Genomic DNA, 15,796 nt, shown 5'->3' on the forward strand with positions numbered 1-15,796 from the left:
ATTTGAGACCAGCCTGGGCAACATAAAGAAACCTCATCTCTGCTAAAACTGCAATAAATAAATAAATATGGAAACAAGGGAAAACATGTTAAGCTAAAGATAAAATTTGAGAATCATCACCAAGTGATTGGTCATAGACCTTCATGAGCTTTCTTATTAGTATATACAGTGGATAATAAAGCGGTTTTGATTTAGGATTCTCTCATTATGAATTAGAAGAATCTGGAAAGGTTTAATTCGGGAGGTGAGCTGAATCATGAAAAAAATGTAGAATATGGATAATAAGAGAGATGAGTAAAATGAATGAAATTGGTAGGCACACGATAAAAATAGAAATAAATAGAAAAGATATTTTTAACTGAAAATAATGGAAATACTAACCCAAAGGGGCTTAATCAAAAAAGGAATCCCTAGATTCACATATAACCGAAATGTTTAGAGTGTTCCTACTGCAAGCAAATCTCTCTCCAGGAGTGAAACAATAGTCTCAGAACCCGGTTCTTCTTTTTCTGTTTCTCAGCTCTGTTTCCTTGGTGTTCACTTAATTTCATACAGGTTCTGCTCATGATCCCAAGATGGCTGCCAGTAGTTCCAGGGGCTGTATTTTACATGCTTGTGTCCAGTAAGAAAAACAGAGCTTTTTTTTTTTTTTTTTAATAGATTAGGGCAACCAAAGCCTTGGTTTTTGGCTTATTCAGCTGATGACTGATGATGCTATTTACAAAATGAGAGCACTGGAGGAAGGCTGTGTTTAAGAGGAAGGTTTTTATGGGTTCAATTATAAACCCATAAAAGATGCTGCACACTTTTAAATGACCATATCTCATGAGAACTATCACAGGAACAGTACCAAGGGGACGGTGCTAAACCATTCATGAGAAACCCACCCCCATGATCCAATCACCTCCCACCAGGCCCCACCTCCAACGCTGGGGATTACAGTTCACCATAGAATTTGGGCAGGAACAAATATACAAACTATGTCAATGCAATAGACAAAGAGAGCTCTTTTGTTTTGAACAGAATAGGGATCCAATGAGATCAGTGCTTTAAGAAGTAAGTCTTAGGGGCTGGGTGTGGTGGCTAGAGGCTGCAATCCAAGCACTTTGGGAGGCCAAGGCGGGCGGATCATAAGGTTAGGAGTTTGAGACCAGCCTGACCAACATGGTGAAACCCCGTCTCTACTAAAAATACAAAAAAAAAAAAAAAAAAAAAAATTAGCCGGGTGTGGTGGTGTGTGCCTGTAATCCCAGCTACTCGGGAGGCTGAGGCAGGAGAATTGCTTGAACCCGGAAGGCGCAGGGGTGCTGTGGGCTGAGACCATGCCATTGCACTCCAGCCTGGGGCGGGACTCTGTCTCAAAAAAAAAAAAGTAAGTCTTAAGTCATAGAACATAGTATAGCATCTAAGAAAAAGAGAAATCTGTTAAAGAGTCTGTGCCAATAGTTTAGGAAAAAGATGTGTGGTTAAGAAAGAAATATTTATGAAAGGAAGATAGTAGTGAAGTGCTAAATGTGAAAAATATTTCAGTAAAAAAATCCACAAGACTTCGTGAGATAAGAATAATGAACTTTGAGGTGAAACTTCAGTCTCTCTGAGATTTTGAGTAATGTCATAGCTTTGTCACCGACGCAAAGATGAGAGTCTTCCTTTTTCCTGCTGTAATACTGGCCCCTCTTCTTCCAAACCAAGCCTTGCGCTAGGCTTTCCATTCCATTCTATTATAATTCATTACCATCATCTCCTGTCCCATTATTCCCTACATACCCAACTCTCCTAGGAGTCAAAAAAAAAGAGGCAAGTTCCAACCTCTGTCAGAATGAAGGTTGTTTTTGACTCTACATCATGAAAACTTCTCCTTATTGCAGATTACACTCTAAAGAGTTAAACAGTAGCTATCATTGCAACCATTTCAGTGGCACTTACTTTTTAACCCATTTTTTGAGCATTTCATCAACCAGCAATGCCTCCATTAGCAAGAAACCGACAACTGAATGGTTTATATAGGTAGAATTTCAGGGAAAGCAGTTAGTGCTATTGGTTAAGCTGCTCATCCATCACAGGCCCTATATCTTTGTGTTTCTCTAAACTTTTTTGTCTTTTACATCATGGGAACAGGACAGCTGCTCTATCCCCAAGGCATCATGTCTTCATTCAAGACAAGCAAATGTGTGAAAGAGAGAAGAGAAGCAGGGATCTCTGTATCAATAGAGCAATATTCTGCCAGAATTTCTTACCCAGCATACTTCTTATAGCTTATGAGCCCAAATGGGGGGCCAAAATGGGGTCACATGACCACTGTTAGCAGTAAGGAAGAATCAGAAAGAGAACATTTGATTTTCTGTTCTCCATTTGTGAGATGTATAGCAAGAAAGAAGAGAGTTGGGCGCGGTGGTTGGCCAAGCAATAGAATCTTCTCTGAGAACTATCGTTATACAGTGTACTCTGGGTTTGCATGTGTGTACGCTCTTGTCATTTTGGTTTTGACCATGTTTTTATCTGTACATTTCATTTCCTCTATTCTTTAGGAGAGTACTTGCATAGTTGATTACCAATTTTTAAAATAGATGTTTTCTTTTCGTTTTCTATCAACCACTACCAACTTCTGCTTCACTCATTCAACAAAGATTCTAGAATTTTGGTTTTCCTGAATAGGCAACATATTTTGACTAAAAAGAATATTTTCTTGTTTATGCCTAATTATCTTGGCAAGCATTACCCACGTGAAAGGAAATACAGCAAAATTACCAGATGATTCCATGGGGATTTAGTTAAAGTATCCCATTTTATCTTTTACGGAGGTGATAGAGGCTCATGTAAAGAAATATTTCCAAGAGACTTCATCAACCTGACTTAGAAATTCAGCTGCAAAATGTAGCACCTGCATATCCAAAATAAAATTAGTAATGATATCACTTGATGCAACGTGTAGAAAAAATAGTCAATTACAGCAATGGGAATTCAACCAGAATGCTGTGCAGGCAGCATCATGTAATTCTGACTTCACAATGACATGAAATTTTAAATGACAACTGTGCTAAATTAGGGAGCAGCAAACCCAGGCCAAGTTTAAATTTAGTAACACTGAAAATAACTTTCTCCACAGCAGATTCTCTATGAATTACAGGTGACCAATCACTTGTTTTTCTGTTCTGTTTAGAGATAATCAGATACTCACTGTCTTCAGCATTGGTGTCTTCTATTCTCAACGGCATTTCTGGCAGCCACCACAGGAATCTCCTTGACCCGTCTTAAAACCGTTGGAAATTAAAGAGAGAATCCACCACATATATTCCTTTGAAAGTTTCCACCATATATGTTCAAAAATTTCTGAATGAGCACAAGGAGTTGAAGGTAAGTGAATTTGGGGGGTAACACACATTCTTGCATAACTCTTAATTGCATCAAAAGTAATGATATCTTTTAATAAAATATAAAATATAGGAAAGTAAAAGAAACTATTAAATGTAAGAAAACTATCCATGTATGTGTAGTTCCACAGTAAAAAGGGGAAATAAAGAAAACATAATGTTTAAAAATTGTTATCTGTCATGTAAATGTAAATACAAGAAGGGCAAAGTAGAAACCTTGATATTTGATAATCAGTATCACATTAAAAAAGCGTAACATACTGTGGTTCTCAAAGTTTAATGTGCATAGGAGTCACATGAAGTTGGGAGGAGGGATCCTTAAAATGTTAATCCCTGGGGATATTTCACCAAAACTTAGACCCACTAGGGATGGGATGTGGCCCAAGAATATGTATTTTTACATTTACCCACTCCCAAGTGATCCTGATGCCTGTGGGTCTTAGGCCTTTGAGAAACACTGAAAGTGACATTCAATACAATCTACTTCTCATTTTCAAACCTTATGCTAAACCTGAGCTTTTATGTTGGTTGTTTCCTATAGTCATAAGAATAAATAAAGAAGGGGTAATTTTGTTACAGAAGTGCTAAATTGATGCTCCCTTTTTGACTCCCCTACTTTGCATTATTAATTTTCATTCATATTCCTTTTTAAGTTCAGTATGATGAGCTAATCCCCAGGTATCACTGTCTCTCTTTCAGAGGGATAGCCCTGTCGTTGCTCTCTTTAGCTATTGCTGTGTTCCGTGTCGTGTTTCAATTTATTTAGATATTTAGGGTTATTGTGTCTAATTATAAGAAATTTCTGGCCGGGCGCGGTGGCTCAAGCCTGTAATCCCAGCACTTTGGGAGGCCGAGACGGGCGGATCACGAGGTCAGGAGATCGAGACCCTCCTGGCTAACACGGTGAAACCCCGTCTCTACTAAAAATACAAAAAATTAGCCGGGCGAGGTGGTGGGCGCCTGTGGTCCCAGCCACTCAGGAGGCTGAGGCAGGAGAATGGCGTGAACCCAGGAGACGGAGGTTGCGGTGAGCTGAGATCCGGCCACTGCACTCCAGCCTGGGCAACAGAGCAAGACTCCGTCTCAAAAAAAAAAAAAAAAAAAAAAAAAAAGAAATTTCTAAAAGATGTAAATAATGAGTTATTACTAGGTTTGGCTAAGTATTCCAAATTTTGAGGATTGTATCTTTTTCTCTTCATTTTGAAAGCTCAGCCTTAGATTTTAAAAGAACAAATCTGCTTAATACCTCTTTCCATTACTTTTTTCTTAGCAAATAATAACTTAGAAATCATGTGGTACATTTATGGAAGGTTGCATGTACAGTTGGTGGACATCACTTTATTGTATTTCTGTTTCCTATATGTCATTTAGCAACTTCATTTTTATCATTTGTAATTTTAAGTTTACAAAAGGTTTTTTTATTCCAGTGAAAGTGTTTAGTAGGGACATATTCAGATCTTAAATTGTGATGATTTTTTAAAGGTTCAATATGATATTATTTTTATAGTGAAGAATGAAGTTTTCAATCAAAATCCTTTTATTGGCTTTCAGGCTTATAGATATTTTTTGTCTCTTTGTGTACACTTGTTCACGTTGTGTAGAATTTTTTGTCCATAATGTATTAAAAGGCAACAATAAACCCTTCATCAAAAAGATGTAGTGCCAATTAGCTACACATATTAGCTATTAGTTTTACACATAGAGAATTGAATATGATCATATGCATAAAATAATGGAATACCTTTTTCAAGTAATCAAAACTAAAAATTTACAGAATTGGATTAACTATAATAATGAAGTTTCACATGCACTTGTTATTAGAATTGTGCTCATCAGTAAGATTGTCATACCTGAACATAGCCTAAAACTTGTAGTTCACGAGCTTATCATTGGATAAAGTCTCCAAATAAAATTTCATAAAGCTTTGAGTGGAAATCATCTGCAATATTTCAATTTCAGAGAAACATACCTTTCCTTTTCTATCTTTCTTTTTTTCTTTTTACTTATTGTTTCTGGAAAAAGGAAGAGGTGGAGAAAGAATGAATTGTGTCTTGAAGTGAATCATGTTCATTATCGTTGGTATGTTTATCAGACTATGTTTTTAAGTTGCAATTTCTTTGTTTTTTTTTTTTTTTTTTTTTTTTTTGAGATGGAGTCTCGCTGTGTTGCCCAGGCTGGAGTGCAGTGGCGTGATCTCAGCTCACCACAAGCTCTGCCTCCCGGGTTCACACCATTCTCCTGCCTCAGCCTCAGCCTCCCAAGTAGCTGGGATTACAGGTGCCCTCTACCATGCCTTGCTAATTTTTTGTATTTTTAGTAGAGACGGGGTTTCACCATGTTAGCCAGGATGGTCTCGATTTCCTGACCTCGTGATCTGCCCGCCTCGGCCTCTCAAAGTGCTGGGATTACAGGCATGAGCCATTGCGTCCACCAAGCTGCAATTTCTTAAAGAAAATTTACAATGTAGTTTCAGGGAACCTGAGCAAGACAGTCTCAATACGCAGGAAGCAAAACATGCAACAAAAGAATAAATTACAGAAACTTTGTAGAATCATAGAAACATAAAGTTTTAGAGCAGAAATGGACCACTTTGATCTTCTAGTCTGGTCCCCTCTTGTATAATCACATTTTCTCTTCCAAACCTGCCATATAAAAGTCTAAAACAATGAGCAGTAAACAATCTGGTTAGAGATGACATCAGCAAAGAGAAACTAAGTGGATGTTTTACAATCATGATCTCTTCAGTAAGAAAAGTAGGGGGAAATTTTCCTCCAAGATGAAGATCGAAGATTTATAGGTACCTAAGTACTTAAAATTGAATTTAAAATTATTTGCATCCAATTAGATCAAAATAATTTTTTGATATAATTCTTCATTTGTGGAATATTGTAGTGGTATAAATTCTCCATGTTTTCTTCTTCATTAAACATTGATAGTTGCAAATTATGAAAATTAGTTCCTTGAAAAGATTCTTTATTTCTTGCATCAAATATGACAATGTACTTTCAAGAATTCTCTAACTATAATAGTTTGTTCCATTTGGAGGATAATGTTGTATGTTGGTTACATTAGTGTTAATATGTCTTTGTTTTTTAATTCTCTAGTGTAACATACGGTTAGTTTCACCATTATTACGACTAGCTGCGGTTGGCCTATGATTTTGTTCATTCTGTCTGAATCCAAAGTAATTAGCTCTTTAGTTTAATGACAATATTTGTTAATGGGTTTTTAAGGCCAAATTCTGCTGTTTGAGAGTGGGTGGTATATTTGAAGATAAAATCTGGCCCTTATGTTGTAAGCATAAGCTGTGTAATTTTATTTCAAAAGGATGGTTTACAGAGTTTGCGGTAGGAAAATGAAAGTGCATTTGTCTGAAGTTTCTCGTTGTCAAGAAACAGAAAACAAAAGTGACAGTTTATGTAGATGAACAGCAAACCCACTGAAAGTTCCCTGATACAGCTATCCTGCATGTGTTATTCTATAGCTGGAATATGGAACAAAATGACAATTATCAAACAGACTTTAGATACATTCTTTTATGTGAGAGGACAGAGTCTGAGTTTTTTAAGTGCAGTGCAACAGTTTTGATCATTGTATTTTTGAAGGACTTAGTGAAGTGGAAAGAATCCTTGCCTGGGAGTCACTGGGGTTCAAAGTCTGACTCAGCTTACTAGTAGTGGCATGACCTTAAGAAAATATCTTCACCTTTGCCTGAACCTGTTTCTTCATCCTAAAATGAGACTTTTACACCAGATGATCCCAGAGGGTCTTTCCAGCCTTAAAATGATAAGTCTAACTTGCTTTAAAAGAGCACTAAAAGGATGGTAGGGAAGACACAATGACTTGAGCTAACTGAACAAACAAAACAGCAAGTCTACTACTAGAAGGTATGTGGGGATATTTTGGCCTTACGAACTTTCCTTCAATGCCTTGTTACTTTTATCCTGGAATAGAGAAATATTTGAAGGGTTTTATGTAGAAGAGACTATAGGTCACGCTGTTGGAAGTTTTAAGACGATGAATTTTGGCAAAATTTGAAGAAACTTCCAAAACTAGTAACAGTTGAGATATCCAACAATAAATAGGATGCCATGGTAGAAAATGAATTCACCGTCCCTTATGGGCACCAAAGGTTTTATGACCTGCCATAGTGCTCTTCAAGCTGTAAAGGCTAGAGGCAAATTTTCTGAACATACGGGAACTCAGGAAATATTGTTATCAAGAGCATATCTTGAAGCAACTATTAGCAACTGTTAGAGCACTTCTTGAAGGAACTATTCTCTATCCAGTCAATAAGTGACTATAGAAACTACTGCAAAAAAAAAAAAAAGTGATCGCAATCATTGAACATTTAACTCTAGCACTAAATCTAAGATAAATATGGAGATTAGGATGACGTAATAGAACATAAAATTATAATGTCCTGACAATGTAAAACTAAAACAACTAACAAAAATTAGGAAAGACACAACAGAAAGAAGTCAGTGTACATATGTAGTAAGTTATTTGATTACTTTATTCTCAATATCAAGGAATCAATGGATGTTTTTTAAACTGACAATCAAACTATAGAAGTATAAGCAGATTTAAGAGTACAAAAAAAGATGCTAAAGGGAGTATCATTATTGCCCAAAAATAGCTGGTAGAAAATGGGAGGAGAGAGAAAACTTTTGCTATCACTCACAATAGGAAAATAGTAAATATTCTAAAGAGATAAATAATCAAAGTTATGAGGTTATAGAAATGATATAATTTATTATGTGAACTTATAAACATTATGAATTAGAAGAAATTTTATATTTTTTAAAGTTACTAAAAATAGACCATATCATGAAAGATTTTTTCAAATCCTTTAATGGAAAACGTAAAATATTGTGACAGTATGTTTCTGTCATATCTTTCACATAAATAAATACAAAAAATACACTTATTTCTTTAAAATATTTTCAAACTATATCATAGCATAAAACCCAATTCTGTGTTATACCAGTATATGACCAATAGAAGCTAAGTACCGGGAAAATGCTATCTAAAGACATTAGGAATTAAAAATCTTAATATCAGAAAACATAAAATTTCAGGGCCCAAAAGCCTTTACTAACATAAAAGAGGGACTCTATAATCAATGCTGTTGGGTATAATAGATAATGAAGGTATATGATCAGGAATAAATAATAGCTTTAAGAGCTACCATAGAAGTTTGTTCAGCAAATAAACTTCTGAAAACATCCCAAGAAATAGAAATAGCCCATTTTTTAGGTGGTAGACTAAGATTAAAAATTCACCTCCTGTATTATGAAGCCAAATATTTATATTGAAATTTATGTTCAAGAAAAAATATTTCTATGTCAAAGATAATTAAAACTACTCATTAACCAAAGATTAGGTACTTGACCAGTCACAAAATTTCTTTCATTATCAACAAAAAGAGGTTCCACATAGCTTCTCTTTTTGAAAAGAAAGCAAGCAAGCTTCCAGTAAGGCTGTAAACGTATGCATAAAACTTATTTGATTTGAAGAAAAATGGAATGTTTGGACTCCCTCTACCCCAAATAGCTATTCTAAACAGCAGGATATAATTCCAGACTTTTTGCAGTCAAGAGGTTTCTGCTGAGCAGAAATTCTTGTTCAATTTAGGAATGCAGATGATAATAATTTTCCTATCCTTTTCGCAGCAGGTTTCTTGCCTTCATTTTGCAGACTCCTAAGCTCAGTTAAAAACAAGTAGGGAACTTCAGTTCCAGGTAACACATTCTTCAAACGTAGTCCCATTAACCCAACTTAGTTATCATGCAAAGCTGCTTAGCTTCACTAGTGAAATGGAATACAGTTGAATTGCTTTTCTAATGTAATACCTATTTGTGATAAATGCAAAGTGATTATGATGGCAAATTTTGTAGAGCATGAAAACTTATGAGAAAAGAAGCTTATATTTTCTAACCTAAAATTATGAAAAAATGTCATATATGTTGGCATGGGATACTCCTATTAAAATGAAAAAATATTCAAAAATGAATATTTAATACTTGACCTTTATTATATATACCTCAGCAAAAAAAATTAAATCAAACTATCATATTTCACAGTAACATTTTTCCTAGCTTGCACATTCTTTCTAATTTAAATGAATTTTCCCTAGTTTATTTCTTTCCTTCTACTAGATCTCAACCATGTGGCCCAAAATTTCCTTACGTTGTTTAGGAAAGTAAAGATTGCTCAAATACATCTTTTGTCTGCTGATAGAAGAATAATCTTTTCTGCATAAATGCAACTTAAACTGTCTAAACCACACATTACTACAGAGTAGATCTCTAAGACATTGGACTTATCCTTCGAATGAGTAAATTTTAGATGATAGTTTCCTCAGGTTAGCTAAAATCATATTTGATGAGTGTCGTAGCCAACATTTTACAGCCACAAACCATTCTATCTTCATTCCTTGCTCAGGTAACTCACTTTGTTCTTCCATTCCTTACTCTTCCTTCACGAGCAGGGTACATATACACTGTGCCATAGCAACCACATTTCTATCATGCCTCATCAACATTGCCAAATTTCATGACTCATTTTAATAACAGAAAAAGTAGGTTTCCAGCCAAGCTCAATATCAACTTTATAAACAGTAGTGGCTTGATGTGAGTGTTCTGATGCAGGAGAAATGTACATTTGTTATGCATTGTATAGTGATTTTAGCTGAGAATCAAGACCCATTCCTATATACATTGTAATTCAATGCATTCTTCATTTCTTCATTCATTCAACAAGCATTTGGTTAATAACTACTTTGTGGTAGGCTCCTTTAAGACTTGAGATCCATCGTTGAATGAAGCAGACGAAAAGCTTTATTTTCATGGCCTTGTTGCAGCATGGCAGGCAATAAAAAACCATCATAACAAGTAAATGAATTATGTGGTATTATGGACTACAATAAGGTATAAAGGAAAGAAAACCCAAATAAAACATAAAATGGGTAAGAAACAATATGACAAGATGTGGGAAGTGAGATCAGATCCTGTACTTTGTTCCAGTTCTTCTGGCTGATGTTTTTCAATGTTCATTCTTGTTGTCTTAAAATCAGAATATGTGAATTAGATTTGGAGGGTGGAGTCTTTATGAAATGAGTGTTGCACAAATTTTCTTTGTTTAATGATCAGCTTCTCTACATTGATATTTGTACCTGAGATACTTACAAGCTCTCCACAAGCAATACTGTGGGATTTCCAAAAGGGTCAAACAATGAAGAATACTAAATTTAAATTTATTTTCTTTTTCCTGATAGTTTAGAACCCATGGAGTAATTTTAAATTATTATAGTATCACTATAACTGTAACTATGATCCTTGTCAGTGATGTTAAGCAAAGCCTGATTAGTTGAAAAAGATGCAAACATCAGGTAAGAGTATGTTAACTTTTAGAATCTACCCAGATTTTAAAGGTAGATCATTATGGAACCATTAGATAAAATTCTTACTTGATAATCAGAAAAATGAGGACTGAACTTTAAATTTGAATATATATTTTTACATATTTTATTCATCGTTTTAAAATGATCCATTTTATAGGTGGTTTTGAGTAAAATTTAGTAAATTTTAGAACCCATGGAATAATTTTAAACTATTATAATATCACTATGACTGTAATCCTGGTCAGTGATGTTAAGCAAAGCCTAATTAGTTCAAAAAGATTCAAATGTCAGGTAAGAGTATGTTAACTTTTAGAATTTACCTTGATTTTGAAGGCATGTCATTATAGAACCATTAGATAAAATTCTTACTTGATTGTCAGAAAAATGAGAACTGAACTTTAAATTTGAATATGTATTTTATGTACTATATGTATTTTAATCACCTATAGCAATTTTTATAGGTAATTTTATTAAAATGTAGGTAATTATAGTAAAATTATGCTACTTTTAGACTTATTTTTATGTTAATTACCATGTAAATTCCTACTTACCAATCCTGTAGAGTCACAGACTGATTGAGCTAAAAGTAATTTCAGAATTTCTAGTCCCACTGCCTTTGTTTGACAGGTGTGAAAACTGAGTTCCAGAGAGGGAAAGTAATTTGTCCAGGTTAGATGGTGTGTGCAAGTTCCTGTGCCAGTTAATAGTAGAACTGGGTCGGAAAGGAAACCTATTCTTTTAAATCCCAACCTAGTATGTTTTTTAGTACTTGACGCTACTTGAGATTTTTCATTGCCTAATATCAAAATAATGTTTCCCTTAAAATTAAGGAGAATTGACCATATCTTTGCATTTCTTAAAGTTATCTGATTAGTGAGTGTGCCTAAGCTCCCTGAAATAGCCTCACTTGTTTAAAAACCTCTTCAGCACAACTGGAATTAGACTTTAAAAAAAAATGAGAATGATCTTATCTACAGCCACACCACACTGAACATGTCCAATCTCATCAGATCTCAGAAGCTAAGCAGGGTCGGAGCTGGTTAGTACTTGGACAGAGGAATGATCTTTGGAGAGATTTTTTCTTTGAAAAATAAATGAAATTATTTATGAAGCCATGAAGTGACTTACCTATTAATCAATATATATGGCACAAATAAAATACAACTGTATTATTTTTCAATGAATTTATGAAAGAAGAAAATACTAAGTAGTAAAGTGCTGAGCTTAGAAAACAACTTAAGTAACATCTGTGCCCTGGGTTCCTCAGAGTCCTTAGGAGGTGATACAGAGTCATTTGAAAACTCTCTGAACCCTCATATGGGAAAATTACATAACTCACTGGAAAATTTCAGTAGATTTAATAGAGCAGAGAGGTAATATATTCAAAACACAAAGAAAAGTATAAAAGACTGCTAAGCCTAGGGAGTTTCGTATGCAAAAAATTAAATAATTAAAACAATATCAGTTTATTTTCAAAGACAGTTCTAAGTTTAAGCATTATAATACATCATAAAAAATTATACATTTGGTGCTTATAAATGGATTCTAAATTTCCTTGAAATGAAAGATAAAATCTTGGCTTTATATAATGGCAAAATGAGGCTTTCTTATTGCACAGAGTAGAATTTTCATATGTGTTTGCAGGCTTACCACTTGTTAAACCAACATAATTTAAATTGTAAGTAAATTTTAAAATATGTATAGCATTAGAAACAGGGCTCTAAATGATTTGATAAAGATGATTATGGAAGCAGCTTTAAACACTAAAGTCCTGAAGACTTAGTAAGTACTTTATGAACTTTTCAAGGTTTTCATGATTTTTCTGGTAGTGAATGAAATGGAAAAATAGATAATTCACCCAGCTTTTACTTTGGTGGTTGTACATTTGTAAATTATGTAAAATTAAGAAGCTGAAAACTGGATCTTCTACCTGTTCCCATACACACGGTACCATTCAATTAAAGTCTTCTATTAATAAGTAAAGCTAATTGAAAATCATAGTTTAAAACTATGTCTGGTTCTTATTAATGTGATGCCCAATTATTAGCATTCTAGCATTAGGATTTTAGACTGTTTATTGTTTTCAATAATAACAAAAAATGCTTAAAATACAAAGCTAATATATTTCAGATTACCAATGAAAGAAAAACTGTGAAAATAACTAATTTATGCTTATTTTTGATGGATTGAATTCATTTTGTCTGAAGCCCTTAGTGATGTCCTTGGAAATGTCTATCCCTCTCCTTCCTCCTCTCCCTTCCCCCTATGAATATGTATGTGATTTAGAAGGTAACATTTTTTTGCATATTATTTTCCCAAAGGAACTTTATTTTTCATTTTTAATCACTTTGTGGTTGAATTGTCCTCTGATCAACAAGGGGATTAGTGGGCCATACATCCCCTCTATGTAAACCTATATGGTCCAAGATTGTTGTGTTTTGCCTCTTGGACTGAGTAAAATCAAACCTACCTTTGCCTTTCATTGTTTTTTCACACATTATGTAAATTGGTAAGAATAAAAATAATGTGATTGGAAGTAAAGCTTGACAGACAATATAGTGTAATATAATATCCAAATACTTATGAGGTAGCAGTAGTGCCTTGGGGCACCACATTTATTGTGAATGAGGATTTGCATTTACACATTTTGCTCTGTGGTTTAGATTGCATACTAGATCGCTCTGGGAAAGTAGAACTGGTTTTAAAACATTCTGCTTAACCACTCTACAGGTAACAGAGAAATGCCAAATCCAGTTTCAGTCTAGTTTGGGAAGTAAAGTACAGAGGCACAAGAAGTCACATTACACAAGGGTTAATAATAATAGAAATTTCCGTGTGGATTGATATGACCATTATAAATTGTCCTTCTATATTTCATATCTAAATAAATTCAGTGTGTGAAGAAGTTTCAGCAAAAAAAATAGATTTAAAAAGGTTTTTCGTGGTTTAACACCAAGAGTGTATTTCCTAATGATTTAGACTTTGGACATAAGAAAGTTATGTGTTTGATTCTGAACAGGGATCAAATAATACAACTCTGATTCTAGGCCTACTCAGGGCATGGCATTTTTCATTTCTTTAGGCTATGCTATTTAAATACCAGCTGTTTAAATACCAGTTCACTCCAAGCTCATCATAAAACCACATCATTCCTTCGAAACCTTGCACCTACTGATGAGCTTAGTAACCTTTCAACTAAGTTTTTCAGTTTTCCAAAAGAAGCAATATTTTTAACATTGAGGTTTTGAATGTTGTTTAGTTTCTGAAGAGAATTATTCATACCAATATATGTTTGTGGAAATATCAAAGACATTTTTCATTGAAATTAGAACTGCTTAGTTGTTCAGGTAACAAAATGAAAACATCCTTTTCCATTTTATTTTGCACCTTAGCATGTAGAGTCATCACTTATGGGAAACAATATATTAGAACAGGGACGGTGGCTCATGCCTGTAATCCCAGCACTTTGGGAGTTCAAGGTGGGCAGATCTTCTGAGGTCAGGAGTTTGAGACCAGCCTGGCCAACATGACGAAACCCTGTCCCTACTAAAAATACAAAACTTAACTGGGTGTGGCAGCAGGCACCTGTAATCCTAACTACTTGGGAGGCTAAGGCAGGAGAATCACTTGAACCTGGGAGGCAGAGGTTGCAGTGAGTCGAGATCGTGCCACTGCCCTCCAGCCTGGGTAACAGAACCAGACTCTGTCTCAAAAAAAAAAAAAAAAAATTAAAAAAGAAATATGTATGTAGTTTAGTGTTTGTTAGAATCATACAAGATGGTAACTTAAATATTTAGGCTAACACTAAACTCATTTTAATGCAAGGAGAGTGAGGGAAGTGAGTCCTACTTTTTCCAGGTTAGTGGTAGAGCCATCTGTGGCTGAGTTTTCTGATAACATACAAGGCAATATAGAATAGTGATTATGAATGTGAGCTCTGGAATTAGATGGCCTAAGTTCAAGTCCCCAGTTCTGCTACTTACTAGCTGCGTGACCTTGGACACCTTCAGTTTGCTAAGTCTCAGTTTCCTCATCTGTAAAATGCAGATGATATCATTGCCAACATCTTAGGACTATTGGAATTAAAAGAGATGTACTTTATGTTGTAGAGTACATGGTAATAAGGCTCAATAGATACAGACTATTCTCATTTCTGCTATTCCAAATGGTCTCTCTTGTTATCCCAAAACTGAAATCTTACCATGAACACTTTGAACCCTGATTACTGCTTCATTTTCATTGTTTTCATTGACTTGAAAATGAAGAAACTGTTATTATACAACTTTATATAATTATATAACTATATATGAATAGTATATACATACGCATATGTATATATTGAGTTGTGAAAATATTCAGGTATGATTGTTTAATAGAATACTTTTATTCTCAGGGTAGTGGTTGCTTTAAACCTGCAGCTTTGGAAAAGGAATTAAATGGCAACCTAATGACTTTGTCATCATAACCACATAAAAGATCTGGCAAGATATGTAAATGTGGCCATATGGGCATGGTTGGCAAGACCTTTGAGTTGAAATTGAACTCACCCAACAAGTTGTTTCATCAAAACATTGCCTGGAAATGTTTTTATCTTACTACATGGTGGTTGGCTTTCTAGCTAAACCCGTCAGTGAATGGAGAATGTGGCCAGTTTGAATAGTATGAGACAGGAGATTCAGTTCGTCCAAATTGTTGAGCAGCTGGAGCAAGTGAGTCATGTTCAACTGACACTGGACAGCTGTCCATCAGCTCATAATCATGAGAAGAGCTTTATGAAAAAGCAGCTGGCTTCAGCACCACAGCATCATCAGAGAAATGCAACTGCCTGAAATAACCCAAGCTTTCCTCCCATCCTTGTCTACCCTGAGAGAACTTTAACCTACTGTGGGTAGCCATGAAATCCTTCCTCAGCTAAAACCATGCAACCTTCCATCAAGGAAAGTATTCTTTAGGCGTCCTGCACTTTCAGTTTTCTTTTCCTTTTCTTTCTTTCTTTCTTTTTTTTTTTTTTTTTTTTTTT

The 15,796-nt window shown here is 34.7% G+C and overlaps 1 protein-coding gene across 2 annotated transcripts in view; it reads left to right on the plus strand.

Annotated features, from left to right (window-relative positions):
• HS3ST5 (heparan sulfate-glucosamine 3-sulfotransferase 5) overlaps nucleotides 1-15,796 on the plus strand; it is a 285,487-nt gene that overhangs the window by 106,007 nt on the left and 163,684 nt on the right. Inside the window, exon 2 of one of the 2 annotated variants that reach the window (XM_023219035.2) lies at nucleotides 3,161-3,354. The gene's annotated coding sequence lies outside the window, so the exon portion shown is untranslated. Of the gene's footprint in view, nucleotides 1-3,160; nucleotides 3,355-15,796 lie in introns of those variants that run through there. The other variant, XM_023219036.2, reaches the window with a different exon arrangement.

The sequence above is a fragment of the Piliocolobus tephrosceles genome, chromosome 5 (assembly GCF_002776525.5).
Source record: "Piliocolobus tephrosceles isolate RC106 chromosome 5, ASM277652v3, whole genome shotgun sequence".
Taxonomy (NCBI): Eukaryota; Metazoa; Chordata; class Mammalia; order Primates; family Cercopithecidae; genus Piliocolobus; species Piliocolobus tephrosceles.